Consider the following 16702-nt stretch of genomic DNA (forward strand, 5'->3'; position numbering starts at 1 on the left):
TTTAAAGTTTTCATCATAAAGGTCCTTCACTTCTTTGGTTAAGTTAATTCCTAGGTATTTTATTTTTTGTGGGGCTATTACAAATGGAGTTGCTTTCCTAATTTCAACCCCACTTTTCTAACATTTGTTACCTTTCCTCCTTTTGGTGCTGGGGACTGAACAGAGAGTCTTGTGCATGCCAGGGATGTACTCTACCATTGAGTTGCATCTTCACCCAGAGCTTTGGTTATCATACTAGTCAAGGACTCTATTAAGTATTTGATACAGTTACCAAGGTACATGAGAATAAGTGAGATGCTGCACTTAGCATTTGGACAAAATAATCACCCTGTCTATAGGAGTCACCTCAATGTTGGCTTGTGTGGCAATTAGTGCATAGCTCTGGCTAGGAGGAAACAAAACCATGCCTGAGAAATATATGGTGATCTACTGATAAAATTATCAACAACAGTTTTCTGAGGGGTGAGGCAAGAGTCATTAATTGTGAAACAAGAACTACTTCGTCAAGAATGTAAAGTAATAATCCAAAGCCACCAGAAAAGGCTCATAAATAAGTACTTAAGAGAAAACAAAAATATTCTTAGTCAAATACTGGTAGATATGCTAGGTGGGGCCTCCATCACAGCTTGGCCTCAGTCCTTAACCCACTGAGGAGTGAGAGTGCCTTGGCCAGACCTGCCTTCAGTTCTGACCCAGCAGCCTTATTGGATTTGGGGATCATCCAACCTGATCAGTTCCAGGACTAGAGACCCAGGAATGTCAATTTGCTGGCCAACACCTACTCCCTAGGACTCCCACATTGGAAGCTATTTGCACTTTGATATGCCTTGGGGCAAGGACAGAAAACATCCTGCTTCTAGTCACAGATCACCCCCTGGGGAAGTTTAATTTCTAATAAGTGAGATCAGCTTGGCTTAAAGATCTATACCCCACTCATCTCCACCCTACTCCAACCTCAGGCCTGGTAGAGGAAAGCTTAGGGAACTTACTATTTCCCAACTTTACTAGCAGCAAGGAACTTCCACCTCACCCAGTAGTATCTTTTTCTTAGAGCTTTCTAAAAGTTGCTGGATTCCCATAGGTCCTGTTTCTGAATAAAATGGGGATTACAGGTTATTGGTGGCCATGGAGGAATGCCTGGCACAGACAACCTACCTGAAGCCTCACTGCAAGAGGAGTGAAAGATTCTGGCAAAAAGAACCCTTGACTGATTTGGCCTCCAGTGAAAACAGAAGTGTTCGACCTCTTTCTGGCCATTGTAGGTTCTAAGCAATTGAGATTTCTATCTTACTCATGTAAAGTAACCATACCCAACAGGCTAGCTCCATGCATCCCTTTTGTCCTTACAACTCCCCGTGGGCCTCAGATAGCTTTGAATGCTGGAAAAGTGAGTATGAGAATGGGTCATTGGGCCATGTCTCCCCTTCTCTCCTTCACTTGGAAGGAGAGAATCAAGCAGTTCTTGATACACTATGGGGCTGGTCAGCTTTTCACTCCCTCAAACAGCTAGACTCACTTCTGTCCTTAATGTTGCCAGATGCCTTGAGAAACTACCCTGGCAACCAAGATCTTGCACTCATCCTGTGAGTTCTGCTTCACTGTAAACTGAACTGTAAGCACAGGGATCGGGGTTCCTGCTACTGTTTCTGGGGAATGTGACTGCAATCCCTCTGATGGGGCATGAGACAAGAACCTACCATTGTGTGAAGGAGAAGTAGATCTGTAATGGCCAGTATTCATAACTGCCTTTTGTGGTTCCATTCCCAAAGTGGAATGTGTAATGGGTGGCAGGTATAGCCCGTCCTGTGTCAGAATAAAGGAGGAAGAGGCCCTGCTACCTCAGTGCCCAGACAAGCCTTGAACATCAATCCTTTCAGTACTCCAAACATCAAATTGGTACTAGGAAAATTGTAACACCTAGATTTGGTTTTCTTTCTCTTCAACCTGCTTTTTTGCTACTGGCATGCTATTGAGAGATTGCTAACTTTAAAACTGGGCCAGGGAAAATAAAAAATATTGGCGTTTGTCATCCTCCTCTTCAAAATAGCAGGAACACCATGAATTTGAAACTCCTCTTGAGCACCAGTCCTATATTGCTAAGATTAAATCCTGCTGGCCAACTTTATATTTCAAATACATTGAAAGAATAAAAGGGATTCTTAAGAAGAATAAGGACTAAGAGTATAAAATGTATACTTCTTTATTTATATAAATAAGGCTTTCATACAATCATATTTAAAAGTAATCTGTATTTTTACATTCACCACCAGTGAGTTCCTGACAGGAAAGGCTGTGCATAATGATACACAGCAAGAATCCCACTGCAGGACAACAGGAGCTCAGGAAAGCACCATTAATTTGAGAAGTAGGCAGGCTCTGACACTCCTGTTGCACTGCTAGCAATGGGAAGTCTTAAACTAGTTCCTCCACCAAGTCTTCTTCAAATTCCCCCTGTTTATCAGCAGTAGCATCTTGGCACTGCTGGTACTCGGACACCAGGTCATTGATATTGCTCTCAGCTTCAGTGAACTCCATTTCATCTATGCCCTTACCTATGTACCAGTGCAAGAATGCATTGCACTGGAACATGGCACTGAACTGCTCTGAGATGCACTTGAAGGGATCCTAGATGGCCATGTTGTTGCCGATGAAGGTGGCCGACATCGTGAGTCCATGTGGAGGGGGGGAGGGAAGGGGCGATGTCATGCACCGCCGTCTTTACATTGTTGGGGATCCAGTCTCCAACGTAGCTGCTGTTCTTGTTCTGCACGTTGAGCATCTGCTCATCCACCTCTTCATGGACATGCAGCCTCGGAAGATGGCAGCCGCTGTCAGGTAGCAGCCATGGCGGAGATCACAGGTGACCATCAAGTTCTTAGCGTCAAATATCTGCTGGGTGAAGCTCGGCCACTGAGAGAGCATGGTACTGCTGGCTGGCATGGCTGGTCAGGGGCACAAAGCCAGGCATGAAGAAGTGCAGGCGGGAAAGAGTATCAGATTCAAGGCCAGCTTGTGCAGGTCTGCATTCAGCTGGCCAGGGAAGCACAGGCAGGTGGTAACCCCGCTGTTGGTGGCTGACACCAGGTGGTTCAGGTCGCCATAGTTGGGCATGGGCAGCTTCAAGTTACAGAAGCAGATGTTGTACAGGACCTCGTTGTCGATGCAGAAAATTTCATCTGCATTTTCCACCAGCTGGTGGACAGAGAAGATCGTGTTGTAGGGCTCCAGCACTGTGTTTGACACCTTCAGGGAGGGCATGACACTGAAGGTGTTCATGATGCGGTTTGGGTACCCTTCTTGAATATTGTTGAGAATCAGGGTGCCCATACTTGACCTGGTGCCACCTCCCAAGGAGTGGGCCAGCTAGAAACCCTGTAAACAGTCACACCTTTCTGACTTCCGCTTCACCACATCCAGTACCGGCTCCACCAGCTCGAATTCCTCTGTGTAGTAGCCCTTGGCCCAGTTATTGGCTGCCCCGCTCTGGCCTATCAGACATGATGAGACACACACTCCAAGAATATTTACTGTGACATTTGTATTGTGAAGACAATAGGACTCTTCTGAGCCAACCTTTGCTTTTACTTTAGATAACTTTGGTGAAATAAAGGAAATGTTTTCAATGTATCTGGGACCCTACAAATCACCCAGGTTCTAAAGAAATAAAGACAATGTGGAGGAAGATACATTTTAACCCAAATCAACTACTTGTAGAAATGAAGAACAGAGAGCCTGCCTCAATACTGGAAATGTAGTTATTTTCACAGGAGGGACAGGAGCACAGTGTGATCATAGGAAAGCTAAGCTGCAAGCACTTGTCTGCACCTTGCTCACACATAGCTGTGCTTTGATTTCTGGTGTCCTGAAGTAGTTCTCTGTTATTGTCGGGCCTTTGAAATGACCAGCAGTGCTGAAACCTTGTTGGAGGCTTTCCCTGATTGCTGATCTTTCCCTTTAGAGGCTACTTTGTCATAGAGTGCTTGCAGAGTGGCACTGATCTGAGCTGTCTGAGTGGCCAGGGGCATGACTCCAGTAGACTGGAATAGGTGGGTTAGCTGAGGACAATATCTAGGTGTATAAAGGCTCAGCCCAGCACTGGAGTGCCTGGATGTTAGGACCCATAGACCATGATGACATACCAAATATGAAGTTGTCTGGCCTGAAGCTCTGGCCAAATGGTCCTGATCTCACTGAGTCTAAGGTTCCAGGCTCTAGGTCCACCATGATGGCCCGAGGAACATATTTTTTGCCTGTGGGGACAAGAGTTGACATAGGCTTATAATTGACAAGAAACTTAGGGGCAGAGCTTATGATTTTAAGTGACTCTCAGCATTCATTACAGAAATTACAGCATTTGAGACATAGAAACAGAAAAGATTGGTTCAGCCATTGAGGGATTTTTTGAAGAGGGATTTGCAGTGGTTCTCTCACTTCAGCCCTCCCTTCTTTTCAGGCCTCCTGGTCACTTCCGCCTTTTGCACACCATCCCATCCCTGCCAATCCTCCAGGGCTAGTCAGTCTTTACTGATGCTGTCAATATAAGCTAGCTTATGTGGATTCAGAACAGGCAGAAGAAAGTAGAAATGCATTTGGAGTGTGGATGGAAAATGCCACTCAACTGTGACTACCCTTTTTGCCCCTTGGTCAATGAGACAGTCATGAGACAATCAAATTGCTTCAGCTTTCTTGTCATCAAGAGGTGATTCAAACTTATCCATTCTCTTTCTCGACACTGTCTCTTAAATTACAGAGGAACAATATGGTAATCTTGCTTCACAAAAAATGGAAAAGACAACATTGAAGGAAGAGCTCCTTGCTTCATGATGAGTGTTGGGCTGTTAAGAGCCAGTTGTCATTGTTGGAGTTTTTAAAGTTACTCTCCCATAAACCCTTACAGGTGTCTTCCTTGTCAAGGTAATTCAAGTCATTGATTGATATTACCCTTTAAAACTTCCATGGAGATGTTGAATATTTTTGTGATTACCATCTTGTTGTGAGATGAAATCCATTTCTGACTTAGTAAGGAATGGACTTGAGAATTCTGATAATTCTCTTAGAACTTCAATTCTGAAGGAAGCTAAATAAATCTTGACAGGATAAGAACAAATATATGTGAACTAATCCTTCCTCTTCATCCCTTTTCCTTCCCCAGTACTGTTAATTGGGCCACTGGCTCCTCTTCTCCAGTCCGCAAGTTCCAAATGCCTCAGGCCTTAACCCATTCCTTCTCCACCTCCTCGCATGTTTCTCGTCTCCATTCCTGCCAGTTTTCATCTTCAGGTTCACCTTTAATTCACCTACTATTGTCTCTGCACATGCCAACACTGTACATTCCGCCAAATGTGGCTTGTCAAGGGAAATAATTATACACTATTTTCTTCTCATATACTTGTACTGTACTCTATAGTAAAACCACTGGCTACATAAGATGTACCTGTTAATAAGCATGATGTCATGTAGAGACACTTGAATGTGTGTGGCAGATTATTTGTAGGTTCTATACAAATACTATTTTATATAAAGAACTTGAGTGTGTGAAGATGTTGTTATTGGTGGGGGTCCTCGAGCCCATTCCATGAGGATACTGAGGGGTGATTGAATTTTAAGTAATGGTGCTGTTTCATACTTCCTTTAAATGAATTTATTAAAAGACTACTTTTTCAGCCCTTTGTTTATGGATCACATCTGTAATCCTAGCTAATCATGAGGCTGAGATCTGAGGATCATGGTTCAGTGTTAGCCCAGAAGGGAAAGAAAGTTCTTGGAACTCTTATTTCCAATTAACCACACACACACACACACACACACACACACACACACACACACACACACACACCACACAACACAAAGCTCAAAGAGAAGCTCTATCAATTGAGCCACTAGTAGACTTCCATGTGAACAGTGACCTGATTGAGCCTCATAGGTGTCTGCTGGACCAGACATCTATTAAAAGGGCTAAAGGATGCAGATATCTCATACAGGCTGTGTGACATCTCTGATTGGGTCTGGGATGGATATGGCCACAGACTGTCCTATGACCTTGAGAGTCACATAGCTCTCTCCTACAGACAATAAAACCCTGTACAAAGCATCCCAGTAAGTACCTTCCCTTAGGACCCCTCCTGTCTAGCAAGACATTTGATATTCTCTTCTTCAATAAATCATTGCTGTTTTATTCTTCCCTCTGTATCCATGAACTCATTCTTTGAGATCATAGAGACAAAAGATATGATTCAGTTATTAGGTTTTCAGTATCAACATGATGGCCTGCTTCAAAACAGACATTTTTTTCTACTTCCTGGGCACCAAAGCTGGTAGATCCTGAATGCTTTTATCTTGAGCCTTTTTTGTTTTGCCACCAAACCTGTGCTAGAGTATCATCAGTGCCCAAGGGACACACCTGGAATGCGTTTGTTTCAATCACACATGGTATACCTAGGTGTTGAGTCTGCAAACATGATGGGTACTCACAGATGTGTGACTTAGTGATGTCAGCCACTCAGCACAAGGTTTCCCTGGACCATGCATTGAGTAGATGATAGGTGAAACCTTTGTTTCTCATACACAGATTATATCCTGATTTTTCCTAGGAAATGAATTCCATAGACCACAGGGGAAACAATCCTTCTTTTAGTCATTTCTTCCCTAACACTGACACATCTGCTCCTTGAAGACACCATGGACACATACCTCCCAGTAGAGGCTTTCCAAGACCCTACTCCACCATGTCACCCACCCACTTCAGATCTGTTAGCAGTCACTTTCCTCTAATAAACACTTCCCTCACGTCCAGCCTCCCCTATGAAAGTCTTCACTGTTGGGTTTTTATCCTAATGTAGGGGTCACATGCTTAACTATCAAGGTCATGGTTATTTGATATCTTTGGGGTCTACACACAGGACTGCTCAGGGCCATATTGATCCAATGTCTATGGCTCTGTTCACAAGACTGCTCAGTACCATGGTGATGGGATGTATAGTGTCTGCATATGGGACTGCTCAGTACTATAGTGAATGATGCAGAATATCCATAGAAGGGCACCATTTTCCCATTGAGATTTTCAGCTTTCATTACTTGTGCGTAGCTGGTGTTCCACACAGCACTCTAAAATCTATGGGAATTTAGGAAAGAGCCTCTTTATCATGAGTTAGCAGAGAATGGAATAAAATACAATACTCAGCTGTGGTGGTGGTGGCTCTAGCTAGTATTTCTTGATACTCAGCAGACTAAGATCTGAGGATCTAAGTTCAAGGCCAGTCCAGGCAAGAAAATTCAGTGAGATTCTTATCCTTAATTAACCACCAAAAATCCCGAAGTAGAGCTATGACTGAAGTGGTAGAGCACTAATCTTCAGCAAAAAAAAAAAAATCCAAGTCAAGGTTTAGGCATTAATTTAACCTTTAGGACCAACACACACACACACACACACACACACACACACACACACACACACACAGTGACACACACACAACCATTTGTCCAGCACTGGTGGCTCACACACCTGTAATCTTAGCTATTTAGGACGCTGAGGTCTGAACTTCAGAGTTTCAATCCAGCCCAGGTACAAAAGTTTGAGACTTATCTCCAATTAACCACCAGAAAACCAGAAGTGGTCCTGTGGCTCAAAGTGGAAAAGCACTAGCCACGAGGGACAGTGTCTAGGTCCTGAGTTCAAGCCTTTCGACTGACAAGAAAAATAAAATGTAACACCTGGATCAGGTCCTTTGTCTCCTTTGTTTGAGGAAAGAGTCTACAGCAAAAAGGAAGAGGTAAGACAGAATAACTTTATTGAAGGAAAAGACCATCAGAACCCTTGCTAGACAGGACAGGCCCATGTGAGGGAAGGCACTAGTTGATGTGGGTTATGTAAGTATTAATGAGGTGTCTTTAGGAATGAACTAAATGTCTCTCAAGACCATTGGACAGTCTGCAGGTCATATCACGCCCCAGGCCTAGTCCGAAGCTCCACAAAGCCAACCCAAGATCTTTATGCATTCTTTAGTCCTTCTGAGTAGGTTATAATTTTGGTACCTACCTCTGGGGTATAGTCACCTCATCACAGTGTTTATTGTTCCAGGGGCGATGGGCCATGATATGATGTCAAGGAGCCTGCACACAGGACGGCTCAAGGCCAAAGTAAAAGACAACTTCTCTGGGAGAGAGACTTTGCCTCCATTGCACAGACATGCTCTTTTTATGCTCTGATAACTCTGGGCGGTTTTTCCATGTTTTCTCATTTTTTTCTCCAGTGCTTTAGATGGAACCCAGGACATCATGCATGTAAGGCAAGCACTCTCCCATTGCAATTATATTTCTTTCCTTGGATTTGTTTTTAAATGAGCAGTAGATATCATCTTTGTGTATAGGAAAATAGTTATCAAATATCTCCATTTTAAAGGTTTCAGCTGATGAAGTATCACAGTATTTTTTATAATCTAAAATAGAGATATTCTGCCTTGGAGATGTCCAGAGGCCTCAGACATAAAAACGCCTGGGATAACTGCTGTGTAATTGGCAATGCCAAGCTGGAGCCTTTCTCTTTTGCCCCAGCTTGCTGTTGCACCAGTGCTCCTTTCACCAGAAATGCTCATTTTCTCCATTTCTACTCTTTGACACTTAGCTAGAGGAGTCAGCTCCAGCCCTCTGAGAACTCTCTATGGGGGTGCGGAGTGCGGATTCTAGTATGGAAGAGAGCTACTCTTCCTCCTCCATCTTTTGTGCTGGTCTTGGGCTTGATCTCAGGGACTGGCTCAGTCAGTTTTTCTGTTTGTTTATTTTTTCTTGTTTGTTTGATTTTTAGTCAAGAGCAGAACTTAGGCCACAGTTTCACTTCCAGATATTTGGGCTCCTAATTAGTGATGAGTCTCATGAACTTCCCTACACAGGCTGGCTTTGAACCTCATTCCTCAGATGTTTGCCTTATGAATAACGTGGATTATAAGCATGAGCCACAAGCACCTGGCAGAGACTGGGGTCTTCTTTCAGACATACTGACTACACAGTGCAAAGATCAAGAGGGGTAGCCTCTTTGTTTCAGCTGACCCCATCTTTTTCCATCACATCCAGCGTCAGCCCTGTACCACTCATGGAGAAGAGCTTGGTGCTTCTTCATGCCTGATCTGAATTAATTCATTGATCATACTAATAATAAATAAAAATATTTCATGAGTATGTTTGTCTTCTCACCAACAGCAACGGATCTAAAAATCAAGAATCATTTATAACTTAACTTTCCAACTCCAGAATGTAGAAAATTACTCACGTTGCATATGCCTTTCTTTACTAAGGGAATTAGATCAGAGTAGCCTTCACATGTGCTTCTCACCCAGTGGAGATGATAACAAGGTAGCAAGGTGTTGGGCAGTCTTGTATAGAAATTGGACAAGGACCATAAAAACAAACACATTTTGACTTTGAAAGGCTGGAACAAAATCTACAAAGCAAACGGTCCCCATAAACAGGCAGGAGTTGCGATACTAATATCAGATAAAATAGACTTCAAATTAAAATTAGTTAGCAGAGATAAAGAAGGTCGCTACATACTAATGAAGGGATCTCTCCTTCAGGAGGATAGTACAATTGTAAATAGTTATTCGCCAAACAACGGAACACCCAAATTTATCCGAGAAACACTCCTTTCTCTCAAATCTCATATAGATCTAAAGACATTAATTGTTGGGGACTGTAACACTCCACTATCGCCACTAGATAGATCAACTCAGCAAAAACTCAACATAGAAACCGCAGACCTAAACAGCTGCATAGATCAACTAGATTTAACAGACATCTACAGAATATTTCACCTAGCAGCATCAGAATACACGTTTTTCTCAGCAGCACATGGAACATTTTCCAAAATAGGCCACATTTTAGGTCACAAAGCAAATTTGCCCAAATTCAGAAACATTGAAATTATACCTGACATTCTCTGAGACCACAAGGGAATATAATTAGAACTCAACACCAAAATCCACCAAAGAAAGTCCTGTAACATATGGAGGCTGAACAACACACTGGTGAACCACCAGTGGGTCATGGAAGGGATTAGAAACAAAATTCAATTGTTCATGATATTCAACAAAAATGAGCACACAAACTACCAGCTTCTCTGGGACACAGCAAAGACAGTACTCAGAGGCAAGTTTATAGCTCTGAGTTCCTACATCAACAAATTGGAGAGAGCTGAAACCAATAATTTAATGAGACAGCTGAGCCTCCTTGAAAAAGAGCAGCAAGATAAACCCAATCCAGTAGATGGAAAGAAATAAAGAAAGTTAAATCAGAAATAAATGAATTAGAATCCAAAAAAAATCATAGAAAGAATCAACAAAACAAAGAGTTGGTTCTTCAAAAACATTAACAAAATTGACAGACCCTTAGCAAATCTTATCAGAAAAAGAAGAGAACACACCTAAATAAATAAACTCAGAGATGAGAATGGTAACATCACCACCGAAACAACCAAGATTCAGAATATTGTAAGGGAATATTTCTCAAAACTTTATGCTTATAAGTTTGAGAACTTGCCAAAAATGGACATTTTCCTAGCAAATATCGACATGCAGAGACTAAACCAAGATGAGTTAAACCATCTTAACAGGCCCATATCAAGAATTGAAATAGTAACAGCAATCAGAGAACTCTGTTCTGATGTTTTACAGTGGAATTCTACAAGGCCTTCAAAGCAGAACTCACACGAATACTCATTCAACACTTCAATGAAATTAAAGAGAAAGTTCACTACCGAATTCATTCTATGAAGCTATAATAACCCTCATTCCAAATCCCGGCAGGAACTAATCAAACAAAGAACTATAGACCCATATCTTTGATGAACATTGATGTCAAACTTCTCAACAAAATTTTGGCAAATCAGCTTCAACAATTCATCCAAAAACATCATACAGCACAATCAAACAGGATTCATTTCAGGGATGCAGTGCTGGTTCAATATACACAAATAAATAAACATAATTCATCACATCAACAAAGGTAAGGATAAGAACCACATGTTTATCTCAATAGATGCAGAAAAAACATTTGACAAGATCCACCACCCCTTTATGATGAAGGTTCTGGAAAAATTAGGAATCCATGGAACTTTCCTCAATACAATAAAGGCTGTATAAGACAAACCTACAGCCAGTATTATACTCAATTGTGAAAAACTGAAGCCATTTACTCTAAACTCAGGAAAGAGACAAGTATACTCACTCTCTCCTCTACTCTTCAATCTAGTATTAGAATGCTTAGTTGCAGCAATAAGACAAGACGCAAACATAAAATGGATCCAAATAGGGAAAAATGAAGTAAAACTCTGCCTCTTTGCAGATGAGGTGATCTTATATTTTAAGAATCCCATGGACTCCACTCCCAAATTACTCATTGTGATTCAAAACTTTGGCAAAGTAGGAGGGTATAAAATTAACCCTCCAAAATCAATGGCTTTTCTATATGCCAACAATGAGAAAAGTGTGGCTAAAATCAGGGAAAAAAACTCCATTCAGAATAGCCCCACAAAAAATAAAATACCTAGGAATTAACTTAACCAAAGAAGTGAAGGACCTCTATGATGAAAACTTTAAAAACCTGAAAATGGAAATCAAAACAGAACTTAGAAAGTGACAAATAACTCCTGGATTGGAAAGATCAACATCGTGAAAATGGCAATACTTCCCAAGGCTATCTACAAATTCAATGCGATACCTATCAAAATTCCAAACTCATTCTTCAAGGAAATAGAAGACACAATCTAAAAATTCATATGGAACAATAAAAGACCCCGAATAGCAAAAACGCTCCTCAACGGAAAGAACACTGCTGGAGGAATAGCAATACCAATTTTCAAACTCTACTATAAAGCCACAGTAATCAAAACAGCTTGGTATTGGCACAAGAACAGACCTCAGGACCAATGGAATAGAATTGAAAATCCAGAAATGAACCTACAGACCTATAGCCATCTAATCTTTGATAAGGGAGCTAAAAAAAATAGAATGGAAGAAAGACAGCCTCTTCAGTAAATGGTGTTGGCAAAATTGGTTAACTACGTGTAGGAAACTAAAGCTAGATCCTTATATATCACCTTGCACCAGAATCAACTCCAAATGGATCAAACATCTCAGAGTCAAAGCAGACACTGTGAAAACTTTACAGGATGGAATAGGAGAAACCCTAGGTCTCCTTGGCACAGGCCAAAATTTTCTTAATAGAGACCCAGAAACACAAGAAATCAAAGAAAAGTTGGACAAATGGGATTGCATGAAAGTGCATAGCTTCTGTATGGCAAAGGACATAGCTCACAAGATTAATAGAAAGCCCACGGATTGGGAGAAGATATTCACTATCCTTACAACAGACAAGGGTCTTATATCTAAAATATACCTGGAACTCAAAAAATTAAATCCCCCAACAACAAATCTTCAAAGAAACAACTGCCCAATAAATAAGTGGGCTAAAGAAGTAAAGAGAAACTTCTCTGAATAGGAAAGAAGAATGGCCAATAGACACATGCTCAACCTCTCTAGCCATAAAAGTAATGCAAATCAAAACAATATTGATATACTACCTCACACCAGTTAGAATGTCTATAATCAAGAAGTCTAATTACAACAGATGCTGGAGGGGATGTGGACAGAAGGGAACCTTACTGCATTGTTGGTGGGAGTGTAAACTTGTTCAACCACTTTGGAAAGCAGTATGGAAGTTGCTCAAAATACTCCACATAGAGCTCCCCTATGACCCGGCAATCCCACTTTTGGGCATTTACCCAAATGTTCACAATCAACAACACACTAAAGCTCCCAGCACAACTATGTTTACTGCAGCATTATTTACCATTGCTAAGATATGGAACCAACCCAGATGCCCCTTGGTAGATGAATGGTTCAAGAAAATTTGGTATATATACGCAATAGAATACTATGCCTCCATCAGAAAGAATGGCATTGCCCCATTTGTTAGGAATTGGAAAGACTTGGAAAAAATTATATTAAGTGAAGTAATCCAGGCCCAAAGAATCATAGGTCCCATGGTTTCCCTTATTTGCAATAACTAGTATATGTCTGAGTCAACCAGAAAAGGTGAGATAAGTTGATGTTAGGGGAATGAACCCAAAGGTACATATTCAGAGGTTTTGTTTTGTTTTTTTTCCTTTCATGCAATTGTTTCTATCATATTTATAAGATTATTTCTATGTTGCTTTGTATGTCCCTCCCCCACAGTATAACCCATACTTTCACTGTTTTTGATGTTGGGATAATTTGTGGAGGAGAAGGGAAAAAACAAATCGTTTAACTAGGGATACAGGTGGACCCATTGCACCAATAAGATGTACAAGTTGTTATGTCGATAAACGAACTTAACAACTTGGGGGAGGATCGGTTGGGGGGAGGGGAGTAGTATGGGAAGGGATGGGAAGGGGAAACAACGAGGAGTCAACAATGCTTGATAAGAAATGTACTCGTTATCTTGCCCATGTAATTGTAACTCCTCTGTATGGAATTCTCATAATAAAAAAAAAGTAAAAAAATAAAATAAAATAAAAAGATATTGGCAAGGGTGGCTCGTCTGAAATCTGAGCTACTCAGGAGGACAAGATCTGAGGTTTGAGGTTTGAAGCCAGCCGTAGCCAAAAACTCTTTTTGACACTTTTGTCTCCAGTTAACCAACAAAAACCCTCAAGTGTATCTCAAGTGACAGAGCCCTAGCCTTGAGCACAAATGTGAAGAGAGAGTATAAGGCCAAAAATTCAAGCCCTAGTGCCATCACACACACGTACACGCACACACACACACTCACACACTCACAGAATGGGAGAAGCTCCGTGGACTAAATGAACAATTGGGACTCTGCCAGTGGTGTTTTGTTTTGTTTGTTTGCTTTTGTTGGTCATGGGACTTGAAGTCTGACCCTAGGCACTGTCCCTCAGGTCTTCAGCTCAAGGCAAATGCTCTACCACTTGAGTCATAGCGCCACTTCTGGTTTTCTGGTGGTTTATTGGAGATAAGAGTCTCACAGATCGGGCACCGGTGGCTCATGCCTGTAATCCCATGGTTTCCCTTATTTGCAATATCTAGTATATGTATGAGTCAAGCGGAAAAGGTCAGATAATGTGATGTTAGGAAAATGAACCCTTAGATATGTATTTTAATGTTTTTTTTTCTTTCATGCATGTGTTTCTAACGCATTTATAAGATTATTTTTTGTTGCTTTGTATGTCCCTCCCCCACAGTATAACCCCGATTTCACTATATTTGATGTCAGTATATCTTGTGGAGGAGATTGGGAAAAACAAGTCATTTAAGGATTCAGGTGGACCTGTTGCAACAATGAGAAGTGCAAGTTGTCATGTCAAAAATGAGCTTTACAACGTTGGTGCGGGGGAAGGATTGAGTGGGGGGGGAGGGGGAAGGCTGGGAAGGGATGTGAAAGGTAAACAAAGGAGGAGGCTGCAATGCTTGGTAAGAAATGTATGCGTTATCCTGCCCATGTAATTGTAACCCCTCTGTATAGTATGTTCACAAATAAAATAAAATAAAAAAATAAATTAAAAAAAAAAAAGAGTCTCACGGACCGGGCACTGGTGGCTCATACCTGTAATCCTAGCTACTCAGGATGCTCAGATCTGTGGAACGTGGTTCAAAGCCAGCCCAGGCAGGAAAGTCAGTGAGACTCTTATCTCCAATAAACCACTAGAAAACCAGAAGTGGTGCTGTGGCTTAAGCGGTAGAGTGCTCACCTTGAGCTGAAGAGCTGAGGGATAGCACCCAGGCCCAGAGTTCAAGCCCCACGATGGAACAACAACAACAAAAAAGAGTCTCATGGACTTTTCTGCCTAGGCTGGTTTTGAACCCTGATCCTCAGATTCAGCCTCTTGAGCAGCTAAAATTGCAGCCATGAGCCACTGGCACCCAGCTATGCCAGTGTTTTTAATGATCTCCTTCCCTCATGAGTTCTGCTTGAGAATGTGGCTTCTGCCTTTTTACAGTGGCTACCTGTGGTGCTAGCTCTGGTCAAATCCAGGCAGGAATTTCTGAAGCTTCTCCGACCCTGTGTACCCAGGCACCCTCACCACCAGCCCTCACTGCCAACAGGAATGAGTAATGAACAATCACATGACCAGATGAAGTGCAGAAAATTCCATGCTTAGTGACCTTTTTCTTTAAAAACCATTTTTAGAAGAAACGTTTGGTAACACAATGAAGAGACAAAGGTCAAAGGGGGAACCAATACAACAACAATATAAACAAAACAATATGTTGGAAATGATCTGTACAACTTGGGGCTGGGTGATGGGGGTAGAGAAAGCAGGAGAAAATTGAGGGATGGGGTAACAAGTTTGTCAAAAAATGTACTTATTATCTTATGTAACATTAAACTGTCTGTACATCATCTTGACAATAAAAATAAATAAATAAAAATGTATAAATAAAAGGAAAATTTCTGCATAGCAGACTGGGAGTGAAAAATCACGTTTACGAAAGCACTGTCAAACAAGAATAGTTTCTTAGGTTAGTGAAGGAAAAGATGATGTCATATTCATTTTTATATTACTCAGCCTCAGAAGACAATGAGCACATAATTAAACATACATTTTATGCGAGGCACTATTGTCTCATGGATACAATTCTAGCTACTCAGGAAGCTGACATCTGAGGACCAACGTTCAAAGTCAGCCTAGGCTGACAAGTTTTCAAGACTGTTATCTCCAATTAACTAGCAAAAATAATGATACTAGAGGCATAACTATATGGCATAGCACCAGCCACAAGCCAAAACAAAATAAAACAAAGAACCCCAGTAAGAATGAGAGATCCATTTTTCAAGACCTAGTAGTGGGACACACACACACACACACACACACACACACACACACACACACACACACACACAGGTAAGCAGGATGCTAGCACTGTATGCCAGAGACTAACTTGTAGGTATGGTAGGAACTACTTCCCGGGAGATCTCTCCCAATCCTGAGCAAAGGACAGGCTCGCTGAGAAGATCCTCTCTTCCCCTGGCAAGTCCCACATATGCACAGCCCTCTGTCCTCCAATTAAATCACTTTATTTTGTGTTTGCTGTTATGTGGTCTTGGACTCAGGACCTTTTACTGTGATGTAGCTTATTCACCTTTTCAGTGCTTACTTGGAAATAAGAGTCTCATAAACTTTCTTCCTAAGACTGGTTTTCAATCTCTTATCTTTAGATCTCAGACTTAGTACCTAGGGTTACAGGTGTGAGAATGAGTGCATGACCTCTAAACTATTTTTAAGCCTTAAATTTCTATTTTTTGTGCATTCACGGTCCCCCCTCTTCTTTTCAATGGCAGTCTCTGTGGTCTTCTGATTGATTTCATTTGGCATTCAGTGATATCAGTAACCAGATCTCTGATGGTGGGACAAATCTCATCGTTTGATAGACATACATGGAAAAAGTTGGGGCTTGAAATTTTTTCCCCAGGTAACAGGAGATTAAAAACTTGGTGAGGATAGGAGTAGAGAGGTGGTCGTTAGGATTCTAAGGTGTATTAGTTAATATTGTTTAAATAGAAATTAGGATATACTTACATAATTTTTCCAATTTTTAATGCTACTCATTAAAATCATATTCATTATGGTTCGGACCTGGAATGTCTCGAAAAAGGATAGTCATCCATAGTAGCGATTAATGTTCAGAGATGCAGCTTCAGTGAAGTAATT

General features: G+C 41.3%; 1 pseudogene; it reads right to left on the reverse strand.

Moving 5' to 3' along the window:
- Positions 1–2412: 2412 nt before the first annotated feature.
- LOC122097704 overlaps positions 2413–16702 on the reverse strand; it is a 34766-nt pseudogene continuing 20476 nt past the window's right edge.

This window comes from Dipodomys spectabilis, unplaced genomic scaffold, assembly GCF_019054845.1.
Source record: "Dipodomys spectabilis isolate Male_0828 unplaced genomic scaffold, ASM1905484v1 ptg000426l, whole genome shotgun sequence".
In the NCBI taxonomy this organism is placed as follows: Eukaryota; Metazoa; Chordata; class Mammalia; order Rodentia; family Heteromyidae; genus Dipodomys; species Dipodomys spectabilis.